The following is a 10,664-nucleotide window of genomic DNA, read 5'->3' as shown; positions in this document are numbered from 1 at the left end:
TGTTTGTTCTTAATGTGATAGACACTCACTCTGGATATTGTTTTGTCTTCCCTGCACACAGTGCTTCTGCCAAAACTACCATCGATGGGCTTGTAGAATGCTTTATTCATCACGGTAGTATTTCACATTGCGTTGTTTCTGATCAAGGAACTCACTTTACAGCAAAAGAAACGCAGCGGTGGACCCATGCCCGTGGAATTTGCTGGTCTGACTGTGTTCCCCATCATCCTGAAGCAACTGGCTTGATGAAACAGTGGAATAGCATTTTGAAGTCTCAGTTACGACACCAGCTAGGTGGCAATTTCTTGTGGGGGTGGAGTGAAGTTCCCCAGAAGGCAGTATATGCTGTGAATCAGTCCAATATAAGATCTTGTGTCTCCTGTAGCTAGTAGCATTCACAGGTCAGGAAATCAAAGGACAAAAGTGGGAGTGGCACCACTCACTATTACCCTGAGTGACACACTAGCAAAATTTTTGCTTCCTGTTCCTGACTCTATGCTTTGCTGACCTAGAGGTCTTCGTTCTAGAGGAAGGGATATTTCCATAAGGCAGGGATATTTCCACCAGGAGACACAACAGTGATCCCAAGAGCTGGAAGTTAAGACTTCCGCCCGGCCACTTTGGGGTCCTCAGATTTCTCAATTAATAGGTAAAGAAGGGAGTTACAGTGTTGGCTGGGATGATTGGTCCTGACTACCAAGGGGGAAATTGGACTACTATTCCGCAATGGAGTTAAGGAAAAGTGTCTCCAGAATACAGGAGATTCCTTAGGGTATCTTTTAGTATTACCATGCCCTGTGTTTTATGTCAATAGAAAACTACAACCCAACCAGGCAGGGCTACAAATGGCTCAGACCCTTCAGGAATAAAAATTGAGGTTGCCCTACCAGATAAAGCTGAGGTGCTTGCTGAAGGCAACGGGAATACAGAATGGGTGGTGGGAAAAGGTAGTTGTAAATACTGGCCATGACCATGTGGCCAATTACAGAAACAAAGATGGTAAATCGCCATGTCTATTTTCTCCTTATTTTGCTGTAAACACATTTGTGTGTGTATCTTTGTTATCCTTCCACATTTATTCCCTTATCATGTAACATAAGTTGTGTTTATACTATTTTATATCGTATTATTTAAGTATTGTAAATTTAATTTAATTAATTTTTTTGAGACAAGGTCTGGCTCTGTCACCCAGGCTGTAGTGCAGTGGCACAATCTTGGCTTACTGCAACCTCCACCTCCTGGGCTCAAGCCATCCTCCCACCTCAGCCTTCCAAGTAGCTGGGACTACAGGCACTTACCCCCATGCCTGGCTAATTTTTGTATTTTTTTGTAGAGTTGGTGTTTCAGCATGTTGCCCAGGCTGGTCTTGAATTCCTGAGCTCAAGCGATCTGCCTGCCTTGGCCTCCCAAAGTGCTGGGATTGCAGGTGTGAGCCACCGCACCCGGCCAAGTGTTACAGGATATCAAAGAGTAAACCTCCTCATCTGGGAAAGAAGGTACTGTGTTTTTTATTGTATCCAGGGTAGTATTAAGATGGGCAGAATTATGACCTATTATTTTTATTTGGAGAGTAAGTTGGGTTTGAAGAGATGTGTGTGGGGGCCAAGTTGACAAAGGGTAGACTTGCGAGAATAAATTTTATGTGTCAGCTTGACTGGGCCATGGGGCGTACAGGTTAAACATAATTTTTGGTGTGTCCATGAGGGTGCTTCTGGACGGACCCAACCACTGGCTGAATTATATATAGCACTGGCCTTCCTGGGTCTCTGACTAGAAGATGGCAGATCATGGCACTTCTTGGCCTTCATAACTGCGTGAGCCAATTCTTCATACAAATCTCTCTCCCTCTAATATGTTTGTATATGTAAATATAGTTCTATATTACCAATATATTGTATTTATATTAGTAAAAATACCACATATTTGCATATATAAATAATACATATACTGCATATGGTGGCTCACACCTGTAATACATTTTATATATATAAACTATGTACAGTATAATGCTAATATTAATACTGTATATATATATATCCTATTCCTTCTGTTTCTTTGTAGAATCCTGACTAATACATGTGGGTTAATTATTTTCATTAAATTTGGGAAAAAATGGCCATTTTTTTCAAGTATTATTTTCCTCCCCTCTTCTGGATACTCCAGTTATGTATATGTTGGGCTACTTGATATTGTCCCACAACTTACTGATGCTTTGTTTAGTTTTTTTCTGGCTTATGTTTTCTCTCAGTGTTTAATTTGGATAGTTCCTGTTGCTATATCTTCAGATTCACAAATCTTTTCTCCTATAGCATTTAATCTGCTGTTAATCCTGCCAATGTATTTTTCAGTTTAGTTATGGTATTTTTCATTTCTAGAAGTTTAGTTAGGCATTTCATTTTTCTCCTGACTATACTTATACTTTCTTGTAGTTCTTGAACATACGGAGTGAATTTATAATTCTTGTTTTGATGTCCTTGCCTACAAATTCTAACATCTGAGTCATACATAGGTCTATATCTATAGAATAATTTTTTTTTTTTCTGGTACTGGGTCATGTTCCTGCTTATTTGCATACCAGGTAATATTTTATTGAATGCCAGACATTGTACACTTTATGTAATTGGGTGCTGGATTTCTAAACATTCCTTTAGATACTTTACTTTTACACTGAGGGTTAATTTGGCCCCACTGAGGCAATAAGCTTTTGAGAACTGGACCCAGTGCCCCACCGTATTAGGAGATCTTCCCAAACTGGCTAGGGAAAACACTGTTTCTGGTCCTGTGTGAACTCCTGAAATTGTTCTGCTTACTCTTCTCTGCTGTTCTTTCCCCAGCTTCAGTAGTCTCCTTAACAAGCGCATAGCAGTACTCAGCCAAAGTCTTGAGGGACTGCTCTGCAGATCTCTGGAACCCTCACTCTCTGCTGTTCTTTTTTTTTGTACTTTGCCTCACAATTTTTTTCTCATTTTGCCCTGCTGGAACTCTAAACTTTGTCTCCTTAATCAGTGAGACTGTTGGACTCTCTTTCGGTATCTTTTTCCTGTGGTCAGCCTGGAAATTCTCCAGGAAGTGAGCTGGGGGTATTTGCAGGGCTCATCTCACTTGTCTTTCTCTCAGGGATCACAGTCTTGCCCTACCTGTTGTCCAATGCCTGAAAACTTTCGCTTTACATATTTTGTCCAGCTTTTAGTTGTGCAAGGAGGGAAGGTACATCTAGTCTCTATTATTCTATCATGATTAAAAATAGAATTCTGTTTTGGTAAAGTTTTCATCTTGTTTAGATCGCTTCTCTCTATTCCTATGTTAATGTTTTTATTAGAATGCTGTTAAATATTAGAGAAATGCCTTTTTATATTCATGAAATCATGTGGGTTTTCCTCTTAATTTATATATGTAATGATTGATGTAGACAGGATTCCTATTGTTGAATAACTTTTGCATTTCTGGAAGGAATCCTCATTGGTCAAGTATTTTACATGATTAAAGACAGTAACAAAATGACTGATGTGATGGTAAGTCCTGGGATGACCGTTGTGTCACCTGAAGAGCTGCCTGTCTGGATTGGCAGCATCCCAAGGGATTCATGACAAAGATTGGCCTGCTGGAACTTAAGCAGCAAAATGAAAATTTCTTTTTCTAATAGAGCTATTAAAAATTCTGATGGGCTCTTTGAAAATTTAAAGGATTCTTTTTTAGATCTGGAAGCATCTTTTCATTTTTCAGACTGATTGAAGTTGTCCCACAATGCCCTGATGCTCTTCTCGTTTCTTTTTAGTCTTTTTTTTCTCCTTGTATTTCAATTTGGATGCTTTTTATTGCTGTCTTCGGGTTCACATATCTTTTCTTCTTAGTGTCTAATCTGCTGTTAATCTCATCCAATGTATTTTCATGTTAGACATTGTAGTTTTAATTTCAGAAAAAGATATTTTAAAAAATATATCTGCCAACACGTTCAGTCTTCTAAATTTTTGAGCATATAAGATGCAATTATAATAACTATTTCTACTAATTCTATAGTCTGTGTCATTTCTGGGTTGTTTTTCATGTTTGTTTTCTCTATATTTAGGGTCATATTTTCCTGTTTTTTTTTGCATGCCTGGTAATTTTTGATTAGATGCAAGACATGTGATTTTGACCTTGTTGGATGCTGCACCTAAAGGTGGGTGGAAGGAGGAAGTCTTGGGGGCTACCACTCTGACTGGAGAAGCTGGCACGAGGCTCCCTCTTGTGGATGCAGCAAGGTAAGAAAGTAAAGTGCACGTTTTCTTCTGGAGCAAGTGGCCTCCAGCTCTGCCTCTGGACTGAATCGCACGCTTGCATGCTGTGGCTTAGCTGAGGGCTTGTGGCTCAGGACAGAAGCAGTGATGGTGACAAGAGCAGGGGAGTGATACGGGAGAGGTACAGCCCCAGCTCCAGGACACAGTAGGTGTCAATATTGGGAAGGGAGGAGTTCAGTATCAGTGAAGTGAGCCAGAAGAGAGAAAGGAAAGCAGCCTTTGCAGACAGAGGTGGAACCAACTGAAAGAAGGAGGGGACCGCCTTGCAAAGAACGTTGCTGGTAGTGTCTAGAGGCTGTGGGGATCGTTCTCAGGCCATCCAAGACCTCTGAGAAGATTAGGGGGATGCTGGAATTTCACTGTTGTTGCCAGGATGGGCTCAAGCCAGAGGCTATTTTTATTTAAATGCCATTAATTTGGTTTTTATTTTTTGATGTTAACCCTGTCAGGTTAGTGAGTTTAATACCTTGTTATAAATGAAATATGATTCTGAAATGTTAATGTGTGGGAAGGAACAAGTAAGTCTTGATAAATATAACCTGGACATGTAATGATGCTAGAGAACTTATGATCTTTGCCTGAAAGTTTTGGATGCACAAAAGTCCCTTATTGTCATTTTATTTATTTACTTAGTTGTTACTGAGATTGAGATAGTTTTACTGTATAATACCTAAAGATCTCGTGTAAGAGTGATACTAGCTTTTGTTCCCTATTAGTTTCTTTTTCTTTTCTTTTTCTTTCTTTCTTTCTTTTTTTTTTTTTGACACAGAGTCTCGCTCTGTCGGCCAGGCTAGAGTGCAGTGGCACGATCTCGGCTCATTGCAACCTCTGTCCCCCGGGCTCAAGCAGTTCTCCTGCCTCAGCCTCCCAAGTAGTTGGGATTACAGGTGTGCGCCACCACGCCTGGTAAATTTTTATGTTTTTAGTAGAGACAGGGTTTCACCATGTCGGCCAGGCCGGTCTCAAACTCCTGACCTCAGGTAATCCGCCTGCCTTGGCCTTCCAAAGTGCTGAGATTACAGACGTGATTACAAACTGCGCCCAGCCTAGTTTCTTTTTTTTAAAAAAATTATTTTATTTCCATAGGTTATTGGGGACCAGGTGGTGTTTGGTTACATGAGTAAGATCTTTAGTGGTTATTTGTGAGATTTTGGTGCACCCATCACCCGAGCAGTAGACCCTGCACCCAAATTGTAGGAGTCTTTTATCCATCACTCCCTTCCCACCCTTTCTCCCTGAGTCCCAAAGTCCACTGTGTCATTCTTATGTCTCTGTATCTTCATAGCTTAGCTCACATATGAGTGAGAACATACAGTGTTTGGTTTTCCATTCCTGAGTTACTTCACTTAGAATAATAGTCTCCAGTCTCATCCAGGTTGCTGTGAATGCCATTAATTCATTCCTGTTCATGGCTGAGTAGTATTCCATTGTATATGTATACGGCAGTTTCTTTATCCACTCATTGATTGATGGACATATGGGTTGGTTCCACAGTTTTACAACTGAGAATTGTGCTGCTATGAACATGTGTGTGCAAGTATCCTTTTCGTATAATGACTTCTTTTCCTCTGGGTAGATACCCAGTAGTGGATAACCAAATATGTTTTCCAAACTTTTAGATTTCTCTTCTTCTCGGGAATGCCGATTATTCTTTGGTTTGGTCATTTAACATAATCCCAGACTTCTTGGAGGCTTTGTTCGTATTTTCTTATTCTTTTTTCTTTGTCTTTGTTGGATTATTTTGAAAACTTTGTCTTGGAGCTCTAAGTTTCTTTCTCCTGCTCATTCACTTCTATTGCTGAGACTTTCCAGAGCATTTTGAATTTCTGTAAGTGTATCCATTGGTTCCTGAAGTTTTGATTGCTTTTTATTATATGATACCTTTCTCCCCTTATTTTTTGTATTTTTTATTTCCTAAATTGGGCTTTGCTTTTTTCTGGCACCTCTTTGATTAGCTTAATAACTGACCTTATAAGTTCTTTTTCAGGTAAATCAGGTTTTTTTTGTTGTTGTTGTTGGATCTGTTGCTGGTGGGCTAGTGTGATTTTTTGGAGGGTATTAAAGAGTCTTGTTTTGTCGTATTATCAGAGTTGGCTTTCTAGTTCTTTCTCATTGGGTAGGCTCTGTTGGAGGGAAGGTCTAGGGCTCAAGGCTGTTGTTCAGATTCTTCTGTCCCACAGGGTGTTCCCTTGGTGTAGTGCGCTCCCCCTTCTCCTAGGGATGTGGCTTCCTGAGATCTGAGCTGTAGGGGTTATTATCTCTCTTCTGAATTTAGTCACCCAACAGGTCTACCAGGCTCTGGGCTGGCACTGGGAGTTGTCTGTACAGAGTCTTGTGGTACGGACCATCTGTGGGTCTCTCAGCTGTGGACACCAGCACCTGCTCTGGTGGAGGTGGCGGGGGGTGGAAGGGACTCTGTGAGGGTCCTCAGTGTTAGTGGTTTAATGCACTATTTTTGTGCTGGCTGGCCTCCTGCTGGGATATGCGGGAGATCAGGTGGTGGGTGGGGCCCTAGAACTCCCGAGAGTATATGCCGTTAGTCTTCAGCTATGGGGTGGGTAGAAAGGACCATTAAGTGGGGGGAGTGCTAGGCATGTCTGAGTTCAGACTCTCCTTGAGCGGGTCTTGCTGAGGCTGCTGTGGGGGCTGGAGGTGAGCTTCCCAGGTCAATGGAGCTATGTTCCTAGGAGGATTATGCTGCCTCTGCTGTGTCATGCAGGTTGTCAGGGAAGTGAGGGAAAGCCTCACCCAGCTCCCACACAACCCAAAGGGCCAGTCTCACTCTCACCATTCCCCGCTCAACAGCACCGAGTCTGTGTCCAGGCAGTGGGCAGGCAGGGCTGAGGGCTTGCCCCAGGCTACCAGCCTCCCAGCTGTGAAAGCTGTGACCCCTTCCTGCTTCCCTGCCTGTGGTCTGCACACCGGGTTCATGGCCTCCCTGTAGTTTTGGCCACGAGACTTCTTGTTCAGTTGGAATTGTTACCGAGTTCAGCTGGAGGCTTCCTTCTCCCTGTGGCCTTTTCCCAGTGCCTCTGGCCGCCCTCCCCAATGGCCCCTGGGAGGGAAGGCAGAAATGGCTTGTCAGGGGACCCGGAGAGCCCGCAGGGATTCTCCTGCTGCTTCCTCTACCCCTGCATTTCACACGGCTCCGAACTGACTCAGCTCCAGGTAATGGCAGAATCCTCTCCCATTATCTAGATCTTAGAGTTCCCCAGTGAGGTTGTGTTTGGGGGTGAACAACACCCCTTTCCCACTTCCACAGTTTGGGCCCTCACGGTGACTCCCAGGTCCTGCACTTCCTTCAGAAGGTCTGTGGGTTCTCTTGGCTTTCCTGATTTATTCCTGCAGTCATTCTGGAGCAAAAGTTCATGATGCAATACTCCACACGCTGCTGTGTCCATCTGAGTGGGAGCTGCAATCTAGTCCTGCCTCCCGTCTGCCGTGATCCTCCCAGAGAGATAGTAGCTTTGATACTCGTCTATGTGGATGAAAAAGTCACAGGACACTTTAATTTCTCTTTCAGTATTCCTCACATATTTTCTGCATTCATTTATATGTCTGCCTCCCCAGCAACTTCTTACGGCACCGTGCTCTGTAATTACCATGTGCTGAGTGGCTACTAAGTGACAGATATTTATATGCTTTATGTGGCTTAACTTACATACTCTTCTGAGAAGCTGTATAAATTTCATTCTCTTATTTTTGTTTCCAGGTCTAGGAAATGGAGGCACAGAGAGATAAAATAAGTTGCCCAAAGCCGTATGGTGATTAAGACTTGAACTCTAAAAGGGTTTTATTTTAAATTTTATTTAATTAATTTATTTTTGGAGACAGGGTCTTGCTCTGTTGCCCAGGCTGGTGTGAAATGGCGCAATCACAACTCACTGCAGCCTCAACCTCCTGAGCTCAGGGGATCCTCCCACCTGAGCTTTCCAAGTAGCTGGGACCACAGGAAAGGTACCACCGCGTCAGGCTAATTTTTTTATTTTTAGTAGAGATGGGGGTCTCACTATGTTGCCAAGGTTGGTCTTGAACTCCTGGGCTCGAGCAGTTCTTCCACCTCAGCTTCCCAAAGTGTTGGGATTACAGACTTCAGCCACTGTGCCCGGCCTGTTTTATTAATCTCTAAGTGCTCACGTCTGCCCTGCCCTAAGGAGTGTGGTATAGTTCTTGATATTGGATGACTGAGTAACGCAGGTAGTTTGTATAAGAGGTGCAGTAACCACATGGTGAATGGAAGATGATGATGTAGACTTGCTTGTAGTTGACAGCTGGGACACTGTGGTCACCAGGACACAACTTCCAGATTGGCTGACTAAAACTAGAAAATGCAGACTCCACTGGGTCTTTGTGTTTCGATTTTTTAAATGGGAAAATTAATTCTGTCATTTACCTTCAAAGAGTTACTGGGAGTGACATAAAATTGTTGATAAAAATCTTTGGAAGTCTCAGTGAGGGGATCTGCTAGCATTGATGAAATTATTTCATTCGTAAACAGTCTAGGGGCCAAGGAAAGAGAAGAATGACATGGAATCTCCTTTCCTTGAGATCTTAGAATCACGCCTGCCTCCTTACCTCCATCCAGGACTGTTAAAAAACTCCCAAAGCAGGGACTTTTAGGCCCACATGCACTTAGCCTCCTCTTCCCACCTCCTGTTCATCTCTGTTTCCAATGTTCCACTGCCGTAACTGCCAGGAGGTTCTGCAGAGAAGAATGAAGAAGAACCATATGATCCTAAACATGTTCTCTGAAGATATTATCAGCCCACCATCGGCCTTATTTATTGGGATGGTTTTATAACCTTTATTTGATACCTCTTCCCGTCATTTAAAATAAACCTGGTGCTTCCCTGAATAATCTCTTGAGATCTGTACGTGTCTCCCAGCATCACATTTCTCCTTTTAACAAGCATGCTCCTTCCACTGCTCGTGGCCAACTCAGGTTCACTACAATCAGGGAATCTGTGTCTTGCAACAATCAAGTCTACATCAAACTCGAATTTATTTTCTTTTGTTTCTGAGAACTGTCATTCCACTCCAAGGCCTATACCGTACCCAACAGAGCTGCATGCATGTTTAATGAAAACATGTCCTAGAATATTAATAATACTTCTACTTATGCCTTCAAACTGGAAACTACCCAAATGCTGGAGAGTAGAATGGATGAATGAATTGTAGTAATATTTATTGAATACAATACAATACAATACAGTAATGATAATGAATTAACTGGAACTATATCCAAGAAGGATGAATCTCACAGACATTATGTTGACTGAAATGAGCCAATGGACATATTCTATGACTCTGCTACAGAAAGTTCAAAGAACAGGCAAAACCAGCGCACAATGTTAGAAGCTGGGATTGCATTTATCCTGGGGTGGGGGATGGAGTATTGGCTGGAGGCAGGGGTGAGGAGGGCCGCTGCTGTTTTTGTTGTATTCTCTTTATCTGGGTGCTGGTTTTGAGGGTGTGTTCATTTTGTGAAAATTCGTTGAGCTGTAAACTTATGACTTATGTACATTTCTATATGTATGTTTTTGTAAAACTTACAGAAAACAAAGAACTATATTGCCATGTATTGATTGGACTCTATTCTGGGCTATCTTGGAAACTGCAGCTTGAAGACAGCTAGGCCTCAGCATATGCCCTGACATCCTGCAATCTAAGCTCTGGATCCTGGTCAACTATGGGAGAATAAGCCAATTTTCAGAGAAGCAGTTTCTATGTCTTTCAGGTCCTTGCATTAGGGACCTGGTCTCAGTGTGATCCTGAGTGCTCATCTGTTCTCTGGTCATCCTTCAAAGAAATACCAGGCTCCTGAATTCATCTGCACAAAGACAGCTGGCCAGGCTACCTGCTGCCCACCATCCCATTGTCTTTCCTGCATTGTTCTGGAACTCTGGCCACACTCACCTTCCAAAATAACTGTGCAGTTGTCATCATTGTTCAGGAGACTATTTTGGAACACTGGCTTAGCTTGGTGATGTGTAGAGATCCAGGAAGGGCCCCAGCTGTCGGGAGGGAGGCCCAGGGCCATCGGAGCTGGGGGTGGTAAGAAGTGACAGGGCTTCAGGAGGTGTGGAGGGGCCCAGGGGGAGCACCGTTCCTGACAGGTGTTCAGTCGTGGTGTGGAGAATTGGAAAGAAAGAGGAGAAAGGGTAGGGAGGATCAGGTGCAGGTTGGAGGGAAGCTGGGAGGGGAGAAAAGAGTGAAGGAATATTAGGTTGATTAGTGCTGGTGGAAGAAGTAAGGAGAGACGTTCACAGAGGAGGGGCTGGGAAGTGAGGGTGTGAGTTGAAGGACACTAATGGTATGCCGACATATTGTTTCAAGAGTGGTTTCTATAGCCTGGAGGACTTAAGGACAGCTGTTGGGAAACCTTCT

The 10,664-nt window shown here is 42.9% G+C and overlaps 1 long non-coding RNA gene across 1 annotated transcript; it reads left to right on the top strand.

Annotated features, from left to right (window-relative positions):
• The first annotated feature begins 4,113 nt into the window (after positions 1-4,113).
• Positions 4,114-9,132, top strand: LOC105506502. Its single transcript, XR_001000935.1, has 2 exons — positions 4,114-4,241; positions 8,776-9,132. It is a non-coding gene; the product is annotated as an uncharacterized LOC105506502 (long non-coding RNA).
• Positions 9,133-10,664: the final 1,532 nt, after the last annotated feature.

The sequence above is a fragment of the Colobus angolensis genome, unplaced genomic scaffold (assembly GCF_000951035.1).
Source record: "Colobus angolensis palliatus isolate OR3802 unplaced genomic scaffold, Cang.pa_1.0 Scaffold137, whole genome shotgun sequence".
Lineage (NCBI taxonomy): Eukaryota > Metazoa > Chordata > Mammalia > Primates > Cercopithecidae > Colobus > Colobus angolensis.
Note: the sequence above shows the minus strand (reverse complement) of the source record. Positions and strands in the feature narration are given on the sequence as shown.